The sequence below is a fragment of the Miscanthus floridulus genome, chromosome 7 (assembly GCF_019320115.1).
Source record: "Miscanthus floridulus cultivar M001 chromosome 7, ASM1932011v1, whole genome shotgun sequence".
Taxonomy (NCBI): Eukaryota; Viridiplantae; Streptophyta; class Magnoliopsida; order Poales; family Poaceae; genus Miscanthus; species Miscanthus floridulus.
In genome coordinates, this window is record NC_089586.1 from 75,456,271 (window position 1) to 75,467,067 (window position 10,797).

General features: G+C 44.5%; 1 long non-coding RNA gene across 1 annotated transcript; it reads left to right on the forward strand.

Annotated features, from left to right (window-relative positions):
- Positions 1-3,034: 3,034 nt before the first annotated feature.
- On the forward strand, positions 3,035-6,776 carry LOC136463475 (uncharacterized). The gene is made up of 6 exons (XR_010761027.1): positions 3,035-3,198; positions 4,799-4,998; positions 5,080-5,354; positions 5,424-5,638; positions 5,722-6,037; positions 6,127-6,776. It is a non-coding gene; the product is annotated as an uncharacterized lncRNA (long non-coding RNA).
- Positions 6,777-10,797: the final 4,021 nt, after the last annotated feature.

Here is a 10,797-nt window from a genome sequence, read left to right on the forward strand (position 1 = left end):
AGGGCAGGCGGCGAGCGTGCTGTGGGCGGTCTGCGTGCTGAGGCGATCCCTTCAATCGAGGAGTCCGCGATTAATGACGAGGAGACCATGCGAACGGGCGGCCATGCGAACGGACGGCGCGCGTGCCTAGCCAGGGGTAATCGCGTCCAAAATCGCCCTCGTTATCGTGAACGACTTCTTTTGCCGCAACCGGCCTGGCCTCTAGAACGACACCTAAATACGATATGGAGGGAGTACTTCCTTATTTTTTTAGCATTCAAATCTTCCAAATAGCAACTGGGGTAAGCATGTGCATTAGCCAGTGACTCTGAAAACTTGATATCTCTGAATGGTGGCCGGTTGAAGACATGATGAGCGTGCTGCAGAAATTGGCAGATATCCCATGTAATTGTGCATGGATAATCAACAATGAAGTTGGAGGATTTCATGTGTAACAGATTGAATGGTTTAGTATAGAACTTACACAGCACAATGTCAGGCATACTATCGAGGAAAAAGTCAACATTACCTCTCTTAACTTTTGCGAAAGTTTATTTTTCCTCTCTAAACTCTAAAATCGGGTAAACCACCTCACTGAACTTTTAAAACCGTTTATTTCATGTCCTTGACGGGTTATAAGCGGTTTTCAAATGCGGTTTTGTCTTTTTCTTTTTTATTTATTTCGGTTGAATCTTTAAAAAATCATAGTAAATCACAAAAAAATCATAAAATGGGAAATCTATTTTTATTGGACTACACGTGAGTAGATCTACACGGTGAACATATAATATTGTATGCTTTAGTATAATTTTTTTGATGTAGCTTTAGATCTATGTTCTTCTATAATTAATTTATAGCTACAGTTTCTATGGCACAATTGTGGTGAAATTTTTATGGTGGACTAATTATTGTACATTTAAACTGTAATAAAAATTTCATACTCATTATCTATAACTAAGGTTATACATGATCCAATGAGTATGAAATTTTTACTACAGTTCAAACATACAATAATTATTCTACCATAAAAATTTCACCACAATTGAACCGTAGAAACTACAGCTATGAATTTATTACAAAAAAGCATAGATATAAAGTTACAACAAAAAAATCGAACTAAAGCATACCATATTATATATTCACTGTGTACACATACTCATGTGGAGTCCAACAAAATTGGATTTTCTATTTTATGATTTTTTTTTGATTTATTGTGATTTTTCAAAGATTCAGACGAAATTAATAAAAAAGAAAAAAGACAAAATTGTCTTTGAAAACCGCTTAACGAACGATTTTAATAATTTAGAGAGGTGGTTTATCCGGTTTTAGAGTTCAGGGAGGAAAAACAGACTTTTGTAAAATTTGAGAGGCAATGTGAACTTTTTTTTTTACTATTGAGCATGTGGTGGGTGGGCTGCGCCAGCCGTGTGCCCTGGGCCGTGGCGCATTCTTACGATTACGAAGCCCGCTGGGTCGGGTTTCCAGTCTGCACACAAGGTCGACGCGCGGGGCGGGGCGCAGGGCTACCGGTGTCGGCTGCCTGCCTGCAAATCCGAATATCTGTAGCCGCCGGGCACGAGCCGGCGCTGGGCGTGCATTTGGGGTCCTTTTTGCCTAGACGGCTGGACTTAGCCTTCCTCCCTTTCAGTTTTAGAGTTCAGGGAGGAAAAACAGACTTTTGTAAAAGTTGAGAGGCAATGTGAACTTTTTTTTACTATTGAGCATGTGGTGGGTGGGCTGCGCCAGCCGTGTGCCCTGAGCCGTGGCGCATTCTTAGGATTACGAAGCCCGCTGGGCCGGGTTTCCAGTCTGCACACAAGGTCGACGCGCGGGGCGGGGCGCAGGGCTGCCGGTGTCGGCTGCCTGCCTGCAAATCCGAAATTCCGTAGCCGCCGGGCACGATCCGGCGCTGGGCGTGCGTTTGGGGTCCTTTTTGCCTGGACGGCTGAACTTGGCCTTCCTCGCTTCCCTTCCCCCAAACACTATTCTACGCAAACTTTAAAATATGAGAACTTTCTTGCTAGGTGTCTATTTTTAATTTCGTTAACACCATTATATTTATTAAAACGAGATCTATAAAAGTAGATCCATATTGGATATGTTTCAAACCAATTTTTGTGATGATAAGATTTTGCGTCTAGGAGTATAAAGTTTCTAATGTTGTAGTACAAAGTTTCAAAACTTGAAGTGCAAAGTTTTGAATTTCAAAGTTCCATTTGAGGTATAAAGTTCATAGCATATCGGTACAAATTTTGAAATGAGCCGGTACAAAGTTTATGAATTTAGGTGTAGAGTTTTGAAATCTCAAAATTTTGAACCTAGCAATATAAAGTTTATAATGTGATAATTTAAAGTTTTGAATCTCATAGTACAAAGTTTATAATATGCTGATTCAAAGTTTTGAACCTAGCGGTACAAAGTTTCTTATATGATAGTTCAAAGTTTATATAAAGTCTAAGTGTAAAATTTTGAACCTATTAGTACAAAGTTTATAATGTGATAGTTCAAAGTTTATAAATTCTGAGTGTAAAGCTTTGAACCTAGGAGTACAAAGTTTGTAGCGTGATAGTTCAAAGTTTATAAATTATGAGTATAGAGCTCTAAACTATAAAGTTTTGTACTATTCAGGAGTATAGTGTTGGAGTATGTAGAAAGATTCCAAGTACTCTCTCTGTTTTTTTTCTTTAGGTGCACAGACCAAGAAAAAGTTTACAGCAGAGTTAAACCTTCTCGTTTTTTCGTGATCCGCGTGATAATACGAGTGCCTGGCTGCATGCAAAATCCATTCGCGTGCACCGCCCAGGCTCCGGCCCTCGCCAACATCCTCCCTGTGCGCTCGGTATATCCCGGTGCATGCTGCTACTCGTGAGGACGCGCGCGCGCCGGGTAAGATCGTCGTCGCGTGGTGTCCGTGCCCTGCCCCTGCGCTGCGCTAGTAACACGAGAGGCGAGCGTGACATCGTCGCGGGGTGGCTTCTCTATCTAGTCGCTATAAAATGGCCTCTGGTTCGTCGCCTCCCTCCCAAATCCCCATCCGTCCGATCTAACCGTCCCACCGCTCAAGGCACTCGAGGCCGATCTTGCTGCTGCCCTGGCCCCTGGCCCTCTCCCTCCGTCCCTCCTCCGCGGCACCGTCTCGTCCGACCATGGCTGCGGCTGACTCGGTCAAGAAGCCGTCCGCCGGCGGCAAGGCGACGCCGCCCAGGTCATCCGACTCCGGTACGGCTCTCTCCTCCCTGGCTCCCTCCCAGTGCTCTCTATGTCTGTTTGGAGATCTTCTTCCCTCGTCGGTAATAAATAAATAAAATAAAATAAAATAAAAACACAACGCGATAAAAAAGAGAGAGGATTTGTCGCCAAGTGAAGTGAAATCCTGTGGAACGCATGCATGCGTTGCATCATCGAGTAGCGGCGATCGGGTGACTTTTGATATCTTGACACAGCACGCAATATGACTTGCACCTTTTATATTATTAGATTAGAGGTAAAGATTTCAACCTCAATGGCTAGGGTCGGGTGATGATCAACGCGAGAGAGGGGTCGTTTGATCAGCATGTCAAACTCTGCCGCGCCCGAATCATGTTATTAGCTGTTACGACGACCGGTTGACACCAACTCTTCCCTCGATTCTTCTTTTCCTTTCCTTGTATAAAGCTTGTTGGGTGCTCATCGTTCTAGTCACGGGTGTCTCTCCTCGTCTCCTGCTGCAGAGTCTGTCCAGCCGGCCAGGCAGGCTCCACCTCGGTCCTCCGGGCTCCAAATTTTTTTAATACTTTTTTAAACTATTTTTAATTCTAATACTATTTGTTTTTTTTCAAAAGTGATACTTTTGGATGCGCTTGTTTGCATGGCGTGGCAAATTCACGTTGCCACGCCATGCATGGCGGCGCTGCATGGGGCGGTCAACGGTCGCGACGACCGCTGACGTGGCAGGGCCGACGCGCCATGCATCATGGCGCGGTGGTGCCGCGCCACCCATCATGGCACGGCGAGGCTTTACTTACCCGTTGCGGCGCTGGCTCCCTCCCTCTGTCTGCTCGACTCGAGGTGAGGCCGCTCGCGGCGCCCGCGCCATTGCCTCCCGGCTCTCCCACGGCCAGCCGTCGACTTTCCCTCCCTTGCCGGCCCCCTCCCTACCTTCCCCGAAGCTCCTCCTCGGTCTCCACGGTGGATCGAAGGATTTGAATGTGCAGTTAGGGTATGGAGGAAAATATGAGTTCGTTAGAACGTTGGATTGAATGATTAGGATTAGGATTGCCAATGTTAAGGTTAATTGGTTAGTTAGAATTATGATTATCATATATTCTAAGGTCAATTTTTATATGAATTTTGCTTTTTTGAGTTTGCATCTCAACTTTTATATGTGAACAAGCAGGTAACCCCGCGCGTTGCGCGGGTAATAGTGGGGGAAAAAAATTTGTATTGCGTCAAAAAAAAAATTCGTAGTGTTCCTTAACGGTTCATGGTAACCCGTTACTGTTCGTACCCGTTACTGTTCACAGAAAATCCGTTACTGTTTATAAAACACGCCGCACGTTGACTGTGCCGGTAACAGTGATCTGTGAGAGAGACGGAACTCGGCGGCTTGCACGCTCTTTATACTATAGTATAGATAAATATATGGACGCACTGTTGATGTACCAAATTTTATTTTTAGTGACCAAAGTATAGTTTTTATATATTTTGCATGTTTACCTCTAAGATAGAGTTTACACTAAAGTGTAGGTTATATTTTATTTGTTGTAATGCAAATGGTTCTCATTGACATTAATTTACGATGTTTTGATTTTTATTTGTTAAATTACAACCGTTTTGTTAGATGCAAGACATGTATCGGGACGAGTTTTGGCAAAAACGGGGTCGTCCTAGAGAATTATACCCCGACGCATCTAGCAAAGATACTCCGTCCCTCCTGACCTCCCTGTCCCTAGCTGTGAATGTGGTTCCCCGGCCGACGTGTTTCAATCGAGACATCCAGACACAGCGGCGTGTTGCTTCTACACATGCAGTCGTTTTAATGTAAGTAATTATTTCCACTATCTTTTTTTCTTCATTTGTGTAAGTAGGCTACTGATATTTTGTTGGAATCTTGTTGTGTAGGTCCATGAGAGGTGTTTTTTCTTTCAGTGGATCGACGATGCAGAAAAGTTTGACCCTAGGTACCTCCTTTTCGACGATTGGTGTAGAGGGAGATATCCACGTGAGCACTTCAAGCGGTGGGTTCCACCCTCCCTAACCCCCCGCCAATGACGGCTAAGGAGAAGCACCTAGCCGCAATTAGACAACTCGAGGAACCTTCTTTGTGCGAATGCGGAGTTCGAGCTGTGATAAACCCTGAGAATACATTAGAGTTTATGTGTCTGAACAAGCACGAAGTAAGTGAAAAGTGTATCTGTTTAAATGTTTATCTCTATATGTGTGTGTACTAAAGTATTATGTTGTAGCATTATGGATTTGCGAAGTGTTGTTTCAATGAGTGGCTCTACGGTCCCAAGAATCAAGGCCGGAGCCACCAAAGGCAAAGGAAAAGAAGAAAGAAATGTTAATTTACAAAGCACCTCCAGTTATGTGCGAATGTGGTGTTAAATCCAACTACGGTCTAGTCCCTTCGGAGCTTGTAATATGCTATTATTGCGGCCATATGGTTGACTATGATGAGGTTGATTATTTTTGTGGTAAACATGAAATCGTATTTTGTTTCTTTTGTTAGGACATATATGATATAATTTTTCGTTTGAACAGAGCACTAGGAAATGTAGGTGGGAATGTTATGATGGTCAAGCTAAGTTCTTGGATGAACTGAAGGAGAGACAAGTAATTGCACGGAAGAGGAGATATGGACCGTACTACGTCAACCTATTCGTTAAACAGCACAAACAAAAGATGCGTGAGTTTGCTAGACAGCGCGGTATTCGTAACTCGATCGATGTTAGGCTTGACTAATGAGGGTTGGAGAGATGGAGGACATTAGAGGAGGAGAGGGCAAGGAAGGAGGTAAGGGAGGAGACAAGAGTACAGATGCAGGTCTTGAATTACCATGTTGTTGCATTATGTGCCAGTGAGTGCTTGAAAGCCTTTATATTTTCATTGCCTGATTTTAAATGTAATATAATCGTGTTGCTAACTGGTTGCATTTTATACATGAAGGGATTGGATGTAGCGAGAACCATGCCGCAGAGGTGGCCCGTGAAAGGTTTGAGGAAAAGAAGTTAGATGAGCACAGAACGCGAGCTGCTCGCACCATCCAATCTCCGATTGTGTTGGCCGATGATGGGGACATGGATGAGAACAACACTGCCAGGTTGAGTGATCTCATCGCTCCAGTGGAGGCGGGCTTGTAGGCGGAGGAGGCTGAGGAAGACACTGGCAGACTTAGCGAGCTTATTGCTCAAGCAGATGCGGGCTTACAGACAGTGGAGGACGCGTTCTTCTCTCAGGCCGTAGAGGCCGCAGATGAAGAGGATGCCGCTTACTACAGGGGACAGACAGATCAGGGCAATGCAGGTGAGCATAGCCACATGAGCCAGACGGAGGAGGATGCGTTCTTGACTCAGGCCGCAGAGGCCGTAGGTGAAGCGGAGGCAGCTTACTACAGGTGATAGGTAGATCAGGGCAATGCAGGTGACCCTAGCCACAGTAATGAGGTAGTGGTAGAGGACTGGTACTCGGACGATGAGTTGCTTACTCAGTATGTTTCAGACTGAAGATTGGTAGAGGATTGGTACAGATGTGCTAGTTCAATACTTTAGATTTGGTATTTGTAATGTAGTAGAACTTTCTCGGTACTGCATTGTGTTTCATTTGAACTATTTATGTATTGCACCCATGTAACAAACACTGTTTAATTTTTGAAACGGATATTGTGTCATCTCATAAAACTTTCACCACAAAAATGGTATTATAATGCTACAATTTGCATGTATTTGTTACGTTCTCGGTATATAATGCTTTTGCTTTTGTCATTGTCACACATTTGGGTATTACTTTTGGGTCTTAGTTTGGTGCCCATCTTGTCCAAACATTATCTAGAAGACTGTACCAATCACTAATAACCTTGTGTCATGTCTATGCTCTATTTTAAAAAATATATATATAAATAAAAAGTTGTTCTCACCATTGTGATCTTTCGAAACCCCCTAAATTATATGCATCAAAATCTTGCTGCTGCTGATGCGCTCAGAAGGGAGTCTGGCCAGCGCCCAGCATGGGTTTGCCACACCACCGTCCATGGTGTGGCTAGGCTGATGCGCCAGCTGCCATGGCGCGACAAGGCTGACGCGCCCCCAGCCATGGCGCAGCGGTCAAAGCGGCAGCAAATGGAACAAGGCACTTCTGTTATGTTCTCACATGAGCCAAGTTATTTCGTTGTGTCGGTTTAACGAATAGGTCAGTAGGAAGGTTAAGTGCATGAGACAATCAGTACACAAGTTCAACAATACTAACTTGTACACGTCCCAAGTTCATCACAAGTTCGACAATACCTCTGTTCGACATAAGTTCAGCAAGTCATAACTACGATACAAGTTCATCAATATATAAGTTCGACATTACTCGACATACTACATATTCCATCAGTATATGGGTGTCCGAGTACAAGTGCATCATGTCATCCTAAAGAACTCCTACGACCTAGGAGTATATGGGTAACACGGACGCCGCTGCCTCTTCGGACGTGAAGGCAGCACGTTAGGGGTGAACCCAATGTCGGTACGGTATCGCTGGCGGTACACTCGGTGGTACTGCTGAGTGTAACTAGGACCCTGCAATTACAATATAGGCATTGTTACTTAAAATGTTTAAGTAATTGTGACATATATGGCGAAGGGTTGTTTCAAGTACCTGTTCGTCAAACTGTGTAGGAAATGGTGCATCACCAAGCGGAGACATCCCAATCTCATCGTAGTCCTTCTCCTCGTCCTCATCCTCCTCATCCTCGTCCTCCTCAACGTTGTGCTCCACAGGACCCTTGCCTGCATTGCCGGGAGTACGAACATAAGAGGTCCCAGCAGCCATCGTGTCGGAGGAACCTGCTCGTGTCGGCATAGTGCTCGAGCGTAAGGAACTTGACAGGTCCGGATCATAGGGCATCTCCCATGGAGTATCCACGCAGCTAAGCTTCTGTGCCAGCTTCTTGCAGCTCCTCCTCACTTTCTGCAAAAAAAAAGAAAACACGGATGAATGAGTCATGGGAACCATTTAACCACTGTCATGGCTTTGAGAATAGAATGTACATCGATGAAGACGTGTAGAATGTCATGCGGCTCCCCTCTGGTCTCATGAAGTCACACGGATGCTTCGTTGGACAGACTTCTCAACTGTGTTGCCCACATACACAATCGAGGTAAGTTCGTATCACTACAATTTATAGGAACGCCGATGTGCAATTGTATTGAAATTCAAATTTCTTACCATGTATCTCTGTAGCAGGGCTCTCTAAAGTTATGTCTCTATCCTTGTCGCCTCGTCGTATGCATCAGCAGTGTCATCCTCATCTTCGTCCTTGTCAATTGGCTTGTTAGTGTAGGGGGCCTGCATATGTGTGCGGGTACTCCTATGCAACCATTGGAGGTAGCGGTCGAAGTTGCGTTGGTCGTGCGGCGGTTTCTTGGCGATCAGGACCCTTTGCCTATTCTCCTAGTCGTGGATGTACCCCGCGTGCGTCACAGACCAATTCTTCTCCTTGTACCTGTTCCTTCGATCATACCTACAAGTTTAACGTAAGTTAGTGGTTGTATGTATGCACATGACTGCTAAATTATTATGTTATAGTCGTCGCACCCGTGCAACGTTCTGTTGGTTGTGTACAACGGCGGTGGGCATGGATGCAATCTTTCGAACAGCCTATACACCCTTATAGGGTAGTGCATCTCGACCACGTGGAAGAAAATTAGTGGCCTGTTAAAAAGCCACTCGTCCAACTCTTCCTCAGTGCGAGGACTCAGGTACCCCTCTAGCTCGAATCTGGACCAAGGACACCAATTCACCTGAAAGTTAGGTAACTACAGTTAGGTTTTTGGAATAATAAAAAAGCAACAACACCGACTAGCAGTATCAAAGTGGTCATTACCTGGTGCTGTGTGAGAACGTCTAGCGTGTCCGAGTACTGCCTGTACCGCCGCTTTGGGTTCCCTCTAACTACCTCCGCTTCATGCCAGACGTACAGAGCAGTCGGTCCTACGTCCACGTGATTCCATGCCTACATTGAATAGGATAGTCAGTCACAAGTGCGGCATCAAGTTTGAGAAAAATAAAAAATCGATGCACTTATAGGTAAACCGTGAACAACGGGCCTCCCGATTGGCCATCGCTCTCAACACCAAACCTGTAGTAGGTGGGAGCAACCTCCTAGGTTGGCACCTCATGTACTACATCGGTAGGCAACACGAAGCTGATGATAGATCCATGCTAGGACCTCGCTGCCTTAGCTGTACGCTCCTATATTCTCCCATAGTTGGCTCAGTATGTTGAGGAAGGCCCAGTTGATGGTGTTAACTGACGCGTCGGGGAACAGGAAGGCGCCTAAGAAGTGCCACAGCCACACCCTAGCATACCTCTCGATCTCTTGCTCTGGAGCGTCTGGGTGCAGTGGCACCCTGAAGTTTTCTGTTATCCAGACCGAACTGACACCAGATGTTTTCCTAAAATTTTTGAAGGACAATTACATGAGAGCTGAGGGAACAAAAATAAACATTAAATTAGACAGAGACAATACGCATCATAAAAGTTATGTACTACACCCTCCTTTTAAATAGCACAATAATTTGCAGAATATGTAGATCAATGACAGACTTAGACCACAACATATATTTGTGATATAAGAGACCAACCAAAGACTTGCATGTGCTAGTGTCAAAATGGTAAATGTTTGGAACATAGAAATTCTTACTTTGCTCTCTGTCACACCCAATTTTATGGATAAAATTGAATGCACAAAACCCGTGTGTGCCCAGGGATCAATCACACACACAAGCTGACAAATTACATAAAGTATCATCACGGTGTCTCTTACATCAGATTCATAAAATAACTTAGTCTTATACATCACAGCGGAAAATAAAAGGTAACTCTCTCACGTGGAACACCATCACAGGGAAGGTCAACTGGTTGACCACAAGCCTAAAAATCCTCAGGAAATTCCTCATACCCGTTGTCATCTGTTACCCATCCGGGAATTTTATCCAAATAAAGAAAATAAACAAGCGTAAGTACATCCCGTACTTAACAAGTTAACATCGGGTTATGAAGCTCAAAAAGGTTGACACTGGTTTACTGCAGTTAGCATTTTTAGAAAGTCAAGCTTTTATTATCAGGTATTATCAAATTATGCTTAACCCATTTAATCCCATATGAATAGATATCAGGGTCAAGTGTATCATATATCATCATAGAACATCTTAAATGATCATTAACAAGTAACCAATTATTCTGTGAGTTTTTCAGGCCACTCATGACCGTGAGCACGGCTGTTATAACAGTTTGTAACCCTCTGCAGAGGTGGTGCACATTCACCGCGAGTCGTGATTCCCATATGCCCGGGTTAATTACTCCCATGTCACTACCAAGGTGAGCGGGCAGGGTACACTATGAAGCCATTTCATAGGTTTCTCTAACAAGTTAGGGCCACTAGGTTTCCTCGGCAGGCAGATGTAGGAACCCCCTTTCCTATGGCACATATCCATCGCGGCTATACACATAGGAACAGAGGCAGCCCTATACCCAACATGGCAAGCCTATTTTGCGCCATAAAGGTAACCTCTAACAAGCTAGAAAAGGTCCTATTACTAAGCTAAAGTCAGAGCCATATGACTCTCCCGGTTG